Source organism: Benincasa hispida, chromosome 2 (assembly GCF_027475165.1).
Source record: "Benincasa hispida cultivar pf3 chromosome 2, pf3_genome.v1.1, whole genome shotgun sequence".
NCBI classification, from domain to species: domain Eukaryota; kingdom Viridiplantae; phylum Streptophyta; class Magnoliopsida; order Cucurbitales; family Cucurbitaceae; genus Benincasa; species Benincasa hispida.
The window spans coordinates 21,844,624-21,857,858 of record NC_143479.1 but is presented as its reverse complement, the minus strand read 5'-3'; the positions used below and the strand labels follow the sequence as shown (position 1 = coordinate 21,857,858).

Sequence of the window (13,235 nt, the reverse complement as noted above, 5' to 3'; positions counted from 1 at the left end):
CTATACTCAAGACTAAGGAGATGCAGAAAGTTCCCTATGCATCAATTGGTGGAAGTTTTATGGTCCCAATATACCAAAACAACATACGCACTCATTTTTTCTTGAATCCCATCTAGGGAGAGATCCCATTAAGGGTATTCTAAATTTTGGTTGAGGAAGACTATAGTCATCTTGAAGCTATCATTAATTTCAATAAAATTCAGTATGTTATTTATTCTTGACAATTTAGCATGAATGATCCTAGGGTTAATCTATTTAATATATATTTAAAGTAATTATGTTAATAGTAAAAACTAAGTCGAAGAAGGTTATACATAGTCATGAAATTTGCAATTCTTTTTATGTTAACTTTGGACTTTGGAGTTACCTTGTACCCAAAAATTTGTAATTTATAATAATGTCAACAAGCATTCCTTGTACCCAAACATTTGCCAAATCCTCCAGACCAATGATTTCTCAACATTCTTTGAAAATATATTATTATATGTTAATATCAATTTTAAAAATTGACATGGTAGAGACAACAGTTTAATTCTCAACTTTATTGACCAAACCAATAAGAAACTCAAACTTCAAGTACTTAAAGTATATATCGTTGGAATACCTTAAATTTGTTATTTGATGCTCCAAATGACCAAGTATAGGATCTTGTTGGTGGAGCTTAGGGGTAAAGCCCCGTAAACCTGAATTGTATACGTATTATATGTTAGTAGTGATAATTTTGGGCCTAAGGTTTGATGGGTGATATATATAAACCCTCTACTTTCATTAGTGTCTTTACATTTGTAGATCTGATATTTCTCTTAGATAATAAAACTGCTTCATTTGTCAGTCGACATAACTAATTAATATATTATTAAATAAACTATGTAAATCTTTGTATCGATCATTACTATGTATGCTTTCATGTGCTTTAATGTGTGTGTGTGTGTGTGTGTTTTCTTTCGCTTGTTGACTTCGTTTGTACCACACAAAAAAGATTCACATTCTCTATATCTCAAGGAAGCCTCTAGCAAAGATTCACATAACTAGTTAATACATTATTAAATAAACTATGTAATTCAAAATCTATGATGTGCAAATTGAAGAAATCCCTATGGTCTCAGGCAAGTCTCTTATTAATGGTATAAAAAATTCCATGAAGTAATAACCTCGTTTGATTTTGAGATGAATATAGTGGAAGATTGTGTATATCATAAATTCAGTGGGAGTAAACCAATCTTTCTTGTGTTATACGTCGATGACATACTCATAGCAAGTAATGATATAGGTTTATTACATGACTCTAAGATGTTTCTCAAAAGGAATTTTGAGATGACGATTCTTGGTGAGGCTTCTTTTGTATTAAGAATTGAAGTACTATTAGATTTTTCTCAAGGTATTTTGAGATTGTCAAAAAGAACTACATTGAAAAGATTTTGGGTAGATTTGACATGAAATATTGTGCATTAGGAGATACCTCTATTGCTAAAGGTGATAAATTTCGTTTAGGTCAATGACCCAAGGCTATACTCAAGACAAAAAAGATGCATCGGTTGTTGGAAGTCTAATATATGGTCATGTTTGTACGCGTATGGATATTTCATTCATAGTTGGAGTGTTAGGAAGATATTTGAGAAACCCGGAGATGGATCATTGGAAAGTAGCCAAACTGATTTTAAGGTATTTACAGAGAACAAAATATTATTTAATCACTTATCGGAGATCAGAAGTTTTAGACATCATTGGGTATTATGATTTCAATTGTGTTGGATGTCAAGACATTTTGTGATTGATTTTAGGCTATATCATCATGTTGGCTGGAAGAGTTGTATCCTGAAAAAGTGTTAAACAAACACTTTTGACTTCTTCTACCATGGCTGCGGAGTTTATAGCATGTTATGAGGCACCCAATCATGAAATATGGTGATGAAATTCTGTCATTAGGCTGAGATAGTGGTTGGCATAGAAAGAGCACTAAAACTATTTTGCGATAATAGATCAAAAGTAATGGATTCTAATAACAATTGAAGCAATATAAATCAAAACATGTAGACATGAAGTTTCTGATTGCGAAAGACAGAGTTTAGAATTGTCAAATTTTTATAGATCATATAGGAAGAAACTCTATGGTGGCAGATCCATTGACTAAAGATTTACTACCTAAAATTTTTCATAAGCATGTTGCTCACATGGTTGTAGTCACTTTTCTGATTCCATGGCTTAGTGAGACTTTTTTTATTGAGGATGTTCTTTGACCTTCATTTGTTTATTTTCTATATAGAATTAATAAAGTTGATGGTTTATGTTTTATTATTTGAACTTGCTTATCATGCATGCGGTTTAGTATAAAGTTTTTTTTTAGGAATGATCTCACCAAGGAATTTGGAGCAATTGGAAACAGGCATGATCTACATCACTTTTCATGTAGTTTCCATGCTATATACCCATACTACACACCCATACTACATCTATGTTGTTGAATGTATTGGAATTGGTGATCAAGGAGGATTTAGGTATAAGGGTAGTGACAAAAGCCGCCTTGATTCTATGCTAATAGAAGAGATGGACCAGATTGAACTAAAAGAGAATTCTATTATTGAAATAATTTTTTTATGCGCACTTACGATTTATGTGATTTAATTACATCAGGTAAACAAACTTAGCCCAAGTGGGAGATTTTTAGACGTATTTAAATCATAATACGTAAGATTAAAGTATGGGCTATGTATGTGGATAAATATTTTATTACATTGAGTTATTTTATTAGACTGGGCCCTATTAAATGATGTAATTAATTAAGGACCTAGATTTCTAATTAAGTATGGACTTAATGGGTAGAAATCTATTTCTAGTTAATTAAGTTTTATTGGGATCCTTAATTGAACTATCTTATAAAGAGACCTTAGGGTTATAGTCCCTAGTATACAAAAACAATATACGCACTCAATCTTTTTGAATCCCATCTAGAGAGAGATCCCATTAAGGGTATTCAGAATTTTGGTTGAGGAAGACTATAATCATCTTGAAGCTATCATCAATTTCAATCGAATTGGGTATGTTATTTATTCTTGACAATTTAGCATAAATGATCGTAGAGTTAATCTATTTGATATAGATTTAAAGTAATTATACTAATAGAAAATGTGCTTCTTGATTGAATTGAGTGAACGGAATTCCTACGACTCCAACAAACAAAGTAAATAGGGATAACACAAACATCGGAAATAGCATAGTATTATCTGATTCATAGGGATACGAAAAAGTATTTTTAGTACCAAAATGGGGAATAGTAACAAAAGGGCGCATAATTTTTGTTACATGTCCTACCACGACAGAATTTGTAACTTGCTATCCTCTTGCCTAGCAGGCAAAGATTTACCTCCTAGGAAAATTGGAAAATTTTGGTAGCCATGAAAACTACAATTCTTTTTATGTTAACTTTGGACTTTGGAGTTACCTTTTATCCAAACATTTGTAGTTTATGATAATGTCAACAAAGCGTTCCTTGTACCCAAACATTTGCCAGATCACCAGACCTATGATTTCTCAACATTATTTGAAATTATATTATTATATGTTAATATCAATTTTAAAACTTGACATGGATAGAGTCAGCAATTTAATTATCAACTTTATTGGCCAAACCAATAACAAAATCAAACGTATATATCGTTGGAATAGCTTCAATTTCTTATTTGATGCTCCAAAGTATAGGATCTTGTTGGTGGAGCTCGATGGTAAAGTCCCTTAAACCTGAATTGTATAGGTATTATATGTTATTAATGATACTTTTGGGCTTAAGATTTGAAAGATGATATATATAAACCCTATAATTTCATTAGTGTCTTTACATTTGTAGATTTGATATTTCTCTTAGATAATAAAACTGCTTCATTTGTCAGTGGACAAAACTAATTAATACATTGTTAAATAATTTATGTAAATCTTTCTATCGATCATTATTGTTTATGCTTTCATGTGCGTTTTTTTTTCTTTTGCTTGTGCTTTCGTGTGTTTTTTTTTTTTTCTTTTTTTTTGGCTTGTTGACTTCGTTTCTACCACAAAAAAGATTCACATTCTCTATATCTCTCTATGCCTAACATTAAAAAGTTATAATATAATAATGATAATCCCTCCCTTATCTGAAAGAAGAATTTTCATATTTGGATGAAAAGGTGGAATACATTGTTCTTATTCAAAGGAAGATTATTTCTGTCTAACAACATTCACTCTCTACCATAAATTTATGACAACATAATACTGTAGGAAAGAAGATTCATTATTATGATATAACTTTTTTATTCATCATGCTCCAATTAGCCCATAGAGCTTTCTGGTTTAGAAGACCAAAATTATTCATAGACCACATATTTTCTTAATGACACCCATGTCAGGAATATGTTGATAAATTTCCGGGGCACAATCGTTGAGATCAGAAATTGCTTTGCAACAAGAAGGATAAGGACAGCTTGATCACATCTATCACACACATTGTCGCCTCTAAAATAAAGGGTACGCAATTTGAGAAAAATAAATCCTCTAATACTAATGGACTTGGTGCTGCTGCCATTGTGCGAGCCGTCACTGATGGTGCTAAAATGACTATACAAACAAGGAATACAAGTGCAAACCTTATCATGGATGCGCTCATAGACTTTGCCTTCATTGTTTGTAGAAAAGATGAGTGTGGAGATCCAGAGAATGAGAGAATCTCTGTTTGATTTGTTTGAGAAAATTGTGAATTGTGGAGTTCTTATATAGAAAGGGATATAGTTTTTCTTAAGAATACTACATAACTTGACTGTAGCTTCATATGATTAATGGATAATCACAACTATGAAGTCAGATATTAGAATTTTTCTACCTTCATATATATATGTTTTTGAACTTTATTCTTTAGACTTACAAAATCAAAGTGTAACATTTATGCCCTTTAATAGTTTAAAAGGAAAGTTCTTACACATTCGGTATCTCAGTACCATATATGGTAATAGAAACTCAAACCATAAACTATCTTTTTCCCATTTACTTTTTTAGTATGAGTTGAATAATTTTGTTTCGTTTTCTGCATGTGAATCAATTTTTTTGTCTTTTTGTTTTTGTTAAAGTTACTGAAATGGACTAATAGAAAATTTGGAAACAAAATTTTTATTAATATAAATTGAAATGGAGTTATTAATTTAAATTCAATGTACGAAAATAATTAAATACATTTTGTACATATTAACCTTATTTTTTGAAAAAAAAATAAATAAATGATACGAATAACTCAATCCAACACAACTAAATATTACATAGTTTATTTTGGTTGGGTTCATTATTTCATAAGAGTTATTTGTGTTAAAAAAATTTACAACCCGAATAATTGGGTTGGGTCTAAATATGCTTCAACCTGACCCACGAACACTCCTAGTATATTTGATAAGTGTATAAACAAGATAATTTGTACAATATATCGTCTTATACACTGAACAATGTACGTGATGTGTATTTGCATTTTTCAGTATGTTTTTAAGCACATTTTCATGTATATTGCTAGCATATTCGACATACACTTGAGATTCTAATGGAGAATTGGTTGACTTTCAGTTAAGAATATGGAAGAAAATAAATGAAATCTCCTAAAATGAAAAAAAAGATTAATTAAAAATATTTTGCACACTACTATAAAATCTATATTACTTGACACTTGTACTTTTTAATTACTTGACGTTTCTTTGGAAAAAAACGTCAAGTAATATGATTTTGGACAAGAAAATGTCAAGTAAAAGGGTTAAAAGAGCGGAGATTGATGGAATATTTTGGATATTTTCACGCAAACCTTTACTTGACACGATTTTCGTGTCAAGTAATATGAAGTAAACGTGTCAAGTATAAGAAGCTCTTACTTGACATTTTTTTTCGTGTTAAATAAAATATAAAAAAATTTCCTAATAATATTTTTTTTTCCTTACTTTATTGAAAAGCCCTAAATTTTTCCTTTCATTTTCTCCAGCCGCCCCATTTCTCTCCTACCCAAACCCTGGTCGTGTGAAAGGTTGTCCTTCATCCAAGCTTGGTGGTGCGAATCAGGTGTCATTCATCCGTGGTCGTCTGCCATCCGTCTGTGATCGTCCGTCTGTGGCGCCGTTCGTCCGTGGTCGTCAGTCTGTGGTGCCGCTGGGGTTTTTGTCATCGGGTGGGTCGTCCGTTGCCGTTTAGGGTACTTCACCATCCGCTGCCACTGAGATCTTCCACTACCGCTGGTCGTGTTGGCTCCGTTGGGATCGTTCGCTGCCGTGAGTAAGTATTTTTTTATATATTTTTTTTAAATTAAAAAACTGAGTTTAGAACTTTAGTTTGCATTTTTATTATGTGTATGCTTTTTTTTAATTGAAATGGGTTTTTTTTTTTTTAGTTTGAGGATGCAGTTTGGACTTTTGAGTTTGGTTCGAGTGTTGTGATTAGATTAGATTGGATGTTTATTATTATTATTATTATTGATATTTTGCTGATCTGCTTGGTTTTATGGGTTTTTGTGATTCTGTTGGAATATAATGTTTGATTATTTGGACCAAAGTTTGGTGGGTTGTTTATATTTTGATGTTAATTTTGTTGATCTGCTTGGTTTTATAGATTTTTATTTCTGATTAATAAAGTTTCAAGTGTTTATTTAACAAAAGAGGATTTTATATTAAATCGTTGTTTTATTTTATATAATTGGTGAGGTTCAAAAAAACAATATCTTCAATCACCTTCTACGAATGAAGATTCTTATGTTATCTATAAATATCAATTCCATACAAATTTTATAAGTTGTATGGGTTATCTAATTTGAATTATTGTAATATTTTTTTGTAGTTCCAAGATTAACTTATTATAAGTATGGATAAATCATGGATGACAAAGAGTAGATTATCTAAAGAGTTTGAGTTGGGTGTGGAAAACTTCATCAAATTTGGATTTTTCAATACAAATAATACTACTATACGTTGTCCTTGTTTGAAATGCTGAAATTGTCAAAGACATAATGGCGATGATATTAGAGATTATTTATATTTTAATGGGATTGATGAAAGTTATAAGATTTGATTTTGGCATGGTGAGAAACTTCCTAGTTCATAGTTCATCCTTGCATGGAAAATCCCCTGAGTGTAGGTATGAAGAGAATGATGTTAGAAATATAAAAGTAATGGTTGAAATTGCTCATGAGCAATATTCAAAAGATCCCAATGGATTCGAAAAGTTGCTTAATGATGCTGAGAAGCCATTGTATGAAGGATGCAAAAAGTTCACCAAGTTGTCTACATTAGTGAAGTTGTATAACTTAAAAGGTTAGACATGGATGGAGTGACATTAGTTTCTCAAAACTACTAAAAGCATTAAAGGATATCTTACCTTCTACTAATGACCTCCAATGTATGAAGCAAAGAAAACATTAGGTGTAAAGGAATATGTGAATGCAATTGTGTGTCTTGAATGTTTTGAGTCAAGGTGGAAATATTGTAAAGACACAAATAAGAAGAAAATCCCTGCCAAAAAATATGGTATTTTCCTCCTATACCACATTTTCAACGGATGTTTAGAAGTGTTGAATGTGTTAAAAACATGACTTGGCATGCTAATGAGAGAGAAATGGATGATAAATTACGTCACCCTGCAGACTCCCCAACTTGGAAGTTAGTTGACACCATGTGATCGGACTTTAGTTCTGAACCTAGGATTCTTCATTTGCCATTGTCAGCAGATGAAATAAATCCACATAGAGATATGAGCTCTAAGTATAGTTGTTGGCCAGTTGTGATGGTCATTTATAATCTTCCTCCATGGTTGTGTATGAAAAGAAAGTTTATGATGTTATCAATATTGATTTCAAGTCCAAAACAACCAGGGGATGACAATGGGACATACTTAGAGTCATTGATTGATGATTTAGAACTTTTGTGGGAAAGTGGAGTGCAATGTTATGATACTTATCAGAGGTTATAAGGCATGTCTAATTTGCGGAGACAAAACAGCTTCATTAAGAATGAAACAGGGGAAAAAATGGCATACCTTGGCCATCGAAAATTTCTAGCACAAAATCATCCTTTTCGATGTCAAAAGAAATTATTTGATGGTCAGAGAGAACTTGGAAGTATTCAAGAACCTTTGTCTAGGGAGGTTGTATTTGAAAAAAACTAAAGATCTTGATTTTCAAAGAGGAAAAAAAAAAGAACAAAAGAAATATCACCGAATGAAGTACCAAAAGTTGTTGGAATAGGATGTTTGCTTTTTTCTAACTCCCTTAGTAGAAACATCTCCATGTTAGACATTGCTTAGATGTAATGTATATCGAAAAAAATATTTGCATGAATATCATTGGTACACTTCTTGATATTCCAGGAAAAACAAAAGACGGATTGAATGCTAGATGTGATTTAACTAATTTAAAATTTTGACGAGAGCTTCCACCTATTAATGGGGATAAAAAAAATCTTCATTCCCCCTGCTTGTTATACTCTTACTAAAGAAGAAAAACGTTTTGTTTTGAAGACGATATCAGAAATGAAGGTTCCTAACGGTTCCAATGTTAGAAATCTTGTGTCAGTTGAAGATGACATCTTATGATTGTCATGTGCTCTTACAACAATTGCTCCTCATTGCCATCAGATTTGTGCTACCAAAACATGTTCGATATGCGATAACTCGTATGTGTATTTTTTTTTCAATTTTATATGTAACAAAGCCCTAGATGTTATACAATTAGAGAAGTTGTAAGAAGATATTATGATTACATTATGTTTATTAGAGAAGTATTTTCCTCCCCATTCTTCACAATAATGGTGCTTCTCATAATACACATTATTAGAGAAGTCAAATTTTGTGGGCGTATATATTTGCGATGGATGTATCCCTTTGAAAAGTTCATGAAAGTGATTAAAAATTCTATGAGGAATAGGCATCGTCTAGAAGGTTATATTTCTTAAAGTTATATATTAGAAGAAACTGTTGAGTTTTGTTCGGATTTTTTATGTGGAGTAGATCCTATTGGACTTAGGTGTCAAAAGTTAAGAGACAATCCAGGCAATTCAGAAATTGGTAGACCATTGTCAAGTGGAGTTCCTTACATACCTGAACGAGATCTCTTATACCAAGCGCATTGATATGTCTTGGAGAATACAATTAATGTGCAACTATATATAGAGTAAGTTATTGTGACTTGGATCCATTTATTTCATTAAATACATGAATTTGATAATAATTATATTTGAACATTTTTCTTTTTCTTCATAAGGAAACATATGATGACATTGGAATTATAACTCTTAAGTAGATCAAAAAACTAGAAACGGATTTAAGATGAACATAATCGAAATTTCATATTTTTGTTATGAGAAAAGGTAAAACATTAAATATACTATTTAACCTAACCTTTTGTCACTTATATTTTAATTATGTAACCTTTTGGTTCCTAGGTCGGAAATGAGCTTGAAATGGGAGATGTAGAGGTACAGATAACATGAGGTGGATTGCCCATGGTCCCCATACAATTGTGACTACACACAATAGCTATGTTATTAATAGATGTCACTGTCACACAAAGTCATATGACAAAAATAAAAGTGTACAAAATAGTGGGGTTAGTTTAATTGCAAAAACAATGCAAGTATCTAGCTCAAAAGATAAAAATCCTATAATTAGAGACATGTCCGTTTATGGGGTGATACAAGAGATTTGGGAACTAAATTATAATACATATAAGGTTGCAATTTTTTAAATGTGATTGGGTTGAGAACAGTGGTCGCATCAAAACTGATGAGCTTGGTTTTGTGTTAGTTGGCCTAAATAGAATAGGCCATAAGAATGATTCTTTCATACTAACATCCCAAGCAAGACAAGTATTTTATGTTGAGGATCCAACTGACGGTCAATGGTCTATTGTTCTTACTCCACCACAAAGAGATTTTGAGGATCAATACAATGACGATGAACATGGAGATACTGCTCTACATTGTCAAGGAATTCCTAAAGCTATGTTAGATATTGAATCATAATTGATTTGGATGAGAACACTTCAACATATGTACGAGTTGATTGTGAAGGCACATGGATTCCTAAAGAGTAAGTGTATGGGTGGGTTTTCACTTACTAATTCATTTTTATAATTTTGTTGTATCTGACACCTAACTACTCTATTCTATTTTTCAGGATAATTCTTACACCACGGAGATGGCAAGTGATGAGGACTTGCAACTTGGTTTGGATAATTTCAATGAAAATATGGAACTGAAGCAAGATGAAATACCAAAAAAAAAAAAAAAGGCGAACACGAAGACCGACTATTATGCATGAGGTAACAAAAATTAGGAGTGTAGGGGAGAAAAAGTTGGTTAAATATAATGATGATGGAGTACCGATTGGAGATAATGGATATAAGTTTAAATCTTTCATTGGATCTACTGTGGATCATCATATCCCAATTATATATACATCTTGGAAGTGTGTACCAACTGACTTAAAGGAAAAACTGTTTAATATTGTTGAGGTATGTATATTTTTCTTTGATGATGTATTATATTAATATGATATGAAAAGTAATAATCGAGTTTTTTAAATGTTTAGGGTGCTTTCATAATTTATGGTAGAAGTAAGAAGGCTATTCTCAAAACTGCAGGCGTTGCATTTCGTCAATTCAAGTCTTGGTTAACGACACAATATATTGTCCCTTTTAAGGATGAATCCCAACTTTTGTTACACCCACCTTCGATGTACTCCCACATAATTGAAACACATCATTGGCAAGAGTTTGTCAAATCGAGATTATCTCCGGAGTTCGAGGTATTAAACTTTTCATTAAGAACATCAATATTTGTCACTTTCTTGTTATTTTTATTTTGAACTATTAAATTTATATAGAAAGTGAGAAATCAACAACAAGCACTAAGAAATAAAAACAAGTATAATCATCGGATATCCAGAAGGGGTTATGTGAATCTTGCGGAGGAAATTGTAAGAATAGTCTTAAGTTTAACTATTTAACAAATATTCTTATATTTAACAGTATGTTTATTATGCAGAAAAAATTACCTTCGTCCAGCAAATGTGATTTTGGACGAGTTAATATGTGGAAAAAAGCTCAGACAAAATAAAAGGAGAGTATGACAATGGGGATGTCCAACAAGTCGCCAACAGAATAGTAAGATTACCAATGTTCCCTTTGCATGAAATCATTATAATAATTTATATGTGTTATTGAATATATATAATTTCCCTTTAGGATGAGATCATAATGAATGAAGATCCACTTTCCAAGAAAAATGATTCACCGAATGATGTTTTGACTCAAGCCTTGGGTACTCCGGAATATGGTGGATGCGTACATGGGGTGTGTGGTTTCATTACACATACCATTTACTTCCAAACAGTGAAAAGAGAGGATACACACAAAAAAAAAATTGTTGATGAAAATGAAGCACTTCGTAAGCGCATTAAGGAGTTGGAAGATCAAATTCAAAACACGCCAAGATCTGAGCATGGTAGTTGCTCCAAGAATAAAATCCGAAAGAAACAAAATTCAAATGTTGGGGTCACAATTAGTCTCATGTTCTATCTTAGTTAATTTAGCATTAAGGTTACAACTATTAGTTATGATAATTTTTAATTTGTTTAATTTATACTGTTATATTTATATCATAGGAGAAGAAAGTTATTAGTGCATCAATCACAAATGAGGAAGGGAAGAAGGTGAAGGGGATGGAAGCTATTAGTGGACAACCGATCTTGAAGGTGAATTGTATTATGAGGTAAATTTATAAGGTAAATTTAATATTAGTTAATTATGAAATTATAACTTGGTGTTTTTAGGAGAAAGTTTCAAAGAATGCGGGAATGGATGAGGAAGTGATTGTTATCAGTGTACCACCGATCTTGAAGGTGAATTGTATAAGTCCCATGTTTTTCTATCTTATTTAGGAATGAACATTTTACTCATGTTCTATGTTCATTGTGCTAGGAAAAAGCTTCAAAGACGATGCCAAAAGAGAATGAAGCTACTAGTGCACCATCCAATTTATCAATATCCTTGAAATCTATTCTTAGGTACGCTGAAAAGGTAATGGTTGATGGGACTAGTATTTCCTTCCAACTACCTGTTGAGCTCTTTGGTTTTGGCCAAAAGAGTTATGTTCTGTGAGAAGATGTGATCGAATTTTGTAGCATGAAAAAAATGAAGACCTTATCAATGGTAGCTTATATTGCGTAAGTAAATGTTATTTGTTTATGATATATTATCACTTTATTAATTAGTAGTAAGTTAATGTGTTCGATCTATTATTGTAGATACCTACACTCGTTCATTGTTGATTCAAATAAAAGGGTCGAAGTATATTTTTGTAGATCCATCTCTTATATCCACGAGCCAAAATACTCGAGAAGTTAGTGCTCAGAATCTTTGTAGTAGATTAATGGCTTCTGAACACGGTCAGTTAGTTATTGCTCCTTATAATCCCGGGTAAGTATAATTAGTTATACTCATGTTTGGAACCTTATACTCATGTTCTATATTTTTCTGTTTTGTTCCAATGAATTGTGTTGGGATCATTGTACTTGAAAACTCCTTGTACTCATGTTCTACCTTTTCCTGTTTTTTTCCAATGTAGAATTGTGTTGGGATCATTGTACTTGAAAACACCTTATACTCATGTTCTACCTTAATGTAATGAGTTATACCTTCATGTTCCATATTAATTAGTTGTGTAATTTAGTGATCATTGGTCGTTAATTGTTATCAATGCGTATGATGACGTGGTGTACTATCTTGACTCATTGAAAACAAGTTCACGAGAAGATATCAAATATATCACAAATATATAAGCTAACTTTGCTTGAGTTTTTTTTTTACTTTTTTTTTGGTGTAAAGTTTATTTCATTCTGAATATATACTATACTCTTTGACGAATGTAGGGCAATGACCATTTTTCAGTCTAAAAAAATTGCAAAAGATTCGAAAAACCACATTCTGGAAAACAATAAAGGTAAGTATAAGAGCTTTAAAAAAATTAATAGAATGATGTTTATTTAATGCATCTATATGATATGTATTTGGCTTTGTATTTTAGTGTCATTTACAAGTGAAAACTGTTGAATGAGGGTATTATATTATGAGTTATATGCGAGAAATCGTGACTAAAGAGAAGAATATTATCATAGATACGGTATGTCTTTAAACTACTTATATATTATGTAACATTGTAAATAGTGTAAATAATAAATAAATACATATATTTGACTTT

The 13,235-nt window shown here is 31.6% G+C and overlaps 1 pseudogene; it reads left to right on the top strand.

Annotated features, from left to right (window-relative positions):
- The first annotated feature begins 6,991 nt into the window (after nt 1-6,991).
- On the top strand, nt 6,992-12,136 carry LOC150037725 (uncharacterized; annotated as a pseudogene).
- The last annotated feature ends 1,099 nt before the right edge of the window (nt 12,137-13,235 follow it).